Raw genomic sequence first — 3,195 nt, 5'->3', positions numbered from 1 at the left:
AATATATCTGTTGAAAATAGTTTGGTGTAGGCCCGAGAAATACAAGTGTGGTTTTGCAGTTCCACGGTTCAAACCTCTGTATTATCCACTTTTGGGCCATTTGTATCTAAAAAAAACAGTTTGAGTGTATCGCTCACTGTTCAGCCGCAAATATATGTATTTAAAAAAGTCTGGAATACACCAGTAAATTATAACTGTGGTTTTGCTGTTCCACGGTAAGAAATCTCTATTATTCAGCTTTTGGTATTTTTTCCGTAAAGAAAAACAGTAATAGTTTCTCCCTGATTGTTCAGATTGTTTAAAAGAGTCGGGTGTAGGCCAGAGAAAGAACTGTGGTTTTCCTCTTCCCCGGTTCTAATCTACTTTTTATTACCCTTGTTCCATTGATAGTGCGAGTGTAAGCTATTTTGCTTCCTTTACAATGGGCAAGGCACGTGGCAAGGGACGTGGAAGTGGACGTTCTGGTGATGGTGCGTGCAGAGGACGGGGCCGTGGCCAAGGTGAAAATGTGCCACAACCAACAGCCACATCTTCTTGCTCCCACTTCTTGACCAAATTACTAGGGAAGCACAGAACAACACCAGTATTGCGAACTGATCAGTGTGAACAGGTTATTAATTGGATAACAGATAATACTTCCAGTTACCTGGGCACCACCACCTCCGGCCTGTCTTCCACACGGTCGACTCTTAGTAGCCGTGAGTCTCGACAGCATACTCCTCCTCACGCTGATGCTCCTTCCCCCCACCATGCCGAGTGTCGTCAGACAGTAACTGATCCCACACTTGGACACTCTGAAGAGCTGTTCACTGGTCATTTCCAGATTTGTGCCCCTCGCCTGCTCCGCTTGAAGTGGTGGAAGAGGAGATCCCATGTAGCGATGCCCAAATATTTGAACAGCCACGGCCACAGGAAGTCGACGCTGGCAATTTGTCACAAGAGGTGGACGATGATGAGACACAATTGCCAGGAAGTGAGGAGGAGGATCGTGGTGCGCAAGTGGAAGAGGAGGAGGTGGTGGATGATCTAGTAACTGACCCAACGTGGCAGGAGGACATGCAGAGTGACGCCAGCAGCACTAAGGGGGAAGGAGGCAGAGTACCCCAACAGACAGGAAGAAGCAATGTGGTGGCCGCAGACTGAAGGCGGGCAACAGTTCCTCGTAACACCAACACGAGGGACGTTGGCAGTACAAGCGGTAGGTCTTCCAGAGTCTGGAATTTTTTTAAAGACTCTGCTGATAACCCCAAAAGGGCCATTTGTGCCACCTGCCATGCCAGCATCAGCAGGGGTGACAAAACTACCAGCCTGACCACCACCAGCATGATCAGGCACATGGCAGCAAAGCACCCGACTTTGTGGGGCGAACCCCAGGGTCCACGACCAGTGTCAGCGGGTGTCACCACTGCTTCTTCCGCTGTTGTGCATCCAATAGAACCCCCTGTTGTGTGTGCAAGGCAATCCCCTGTCCATACTGCATGTAAAGATGCCCCCTCCTCTCAGTCTTCACTTGTTATGGCAGTTTCTCAAGAAACAGCATCAACGTCCACGTCCCACCACAGCGTTCAATTGTCCATATCCCAGACCTTTGAATGAAAGCGGAAATTCGCAGCTAACGCCCCACAGGCCACAGTCCTAAATTCGCACATTTCACGACTGCTTGCATTGGAAATGCTGCCTTTTAGGCTGGTGGAGACGGAATCCTTCCGCAACCTTATGGCGGTGGCCGTCCCTCGGTACTCGGTCCCCAGCCGACACTATTTTGCCCGGTGTGCCATCCCCGGACTACACAAGCACGTGTCCCAAAACAACTGCCGTGTCCTCAACAAAGCAGTTACTGGGAGAGTCCACCTGACAACGGACACGTGGACAAGTGCTTGTGGCCAGGGACGGTACATCTCCCTGACGGCACACTGGGTAAACATAGTGGAAGCCGGGACCCAGTCGGACCTTGGGACGGAACACATCCTCCCCACACCGAGGATTGCGGGCCCTATGTCAGTCAGAGTTGCCCCCACAGTGTACAGCTCCTGCGCATCATCTTCCTCCTCCTCATGTTCAGCCTCCATCTCAGATATCTCCACATCAGTTACAAGCTGGAAGCACTGCAGTACTGCCTCCCCCAAGCGGCAACAGGCTGTGCTGAAACTCATAAGCTTAGGTGAGAAACCTCACACTGCTTGTGAGTTGTGGACAGCTGTGAAAGAGCAGGCAGATCTGTGGCTGAGACTGCTGAACCTACATCCAGGCATGGTTGGGTGTGACAATGGCCGTAACCTGGTGGCGGCTCTGAGGCGAGATCACACACGTACCATGCCTGGCTCATGTGCTTAACCTCGTGGTTCAGCAGTTTCTTAAATCGTACCCCGAGTTGCCAGATCTGCTCATCAAAGTACGCCGCCTGTCAGCTCATTTTCTCAAGTCGGCTACAGCTTCCGCCGCCCTTGCTGTGTTGCAGCAGCGATTGCAGCTTCCCTCACACCGATGGTGTGTGATGTCCCCACACGTTGGAACTCTACCCTCCACATGTTGCAAAGGATTTGTGAGCAGAAGAGAGCAGTTGTGGAGTACCAGCTGCAACAAGGCAGTCGATATTCAGGTCAGACTCCACACATAAGACCTCAGGAATGGACCTAGATGTCTGACATCTGTACCATCTTGACAAACTTTGAGGAGTCCACCCAGATGGTGAGTGGCGATGACGCCATCATTAGTGTCAGCATTCCACTTGTCTGTCTTTTGCAACGCTCTCTGCAGAGAATTAAAGAGGAGGCATTGCAGCCAGAGTATGATGAGATGGATCAAGAAGCCGTAGCGGTCGATTACACACAGCCCAGCCTCATCTCATCCCAACGTGCATTGGGGGACAATGAGGGAGAGGAGGAGGAGGAGGAAGAACAGGAGCTTGTATCATGCGCTGTAGACGGTAGTACCTGTACAACTGTCATACCGTCGAGTCAGCGTGGGTGGCCTGAGAACAGAGGGGAGGAGGAGGAGGGAATAATGTTTGTAATATGCTGTACTGCATGGCTCTTGTAAGGGGCATTGCTTGTTCCTCCGTCCTAATTTTTGGCAGCTTTTGCTTGGAAGGCATAAGCAAATACTATGGGAGACACACTCCCCAATCATGGGAATAATGTTTTTAAGATGCTGTACTGTATGGCTCTTGTAAGGGGCATTAAAACAGTCTTGTTA

This window comes from Phyllobates terribilis, unplaced genomic scaffold (genome assembly GCF_046119375.1).
Source record: "Phyllobates terribilis strain yellow unplaced genomic scaffold, ASM4611937v1 Scaffold_329__1_contigs__length_2103183, whole genome shotgun sequence".
Taxonomy (NCBI): Eukaryota; Metazoa; Chordata; class Amphibia; order Anura; family Dendrobatidae; genus Phyllobates; species Phyllobates terribilis.
This window is presented reverse-complemented; position numbering follows the sequence as displayed.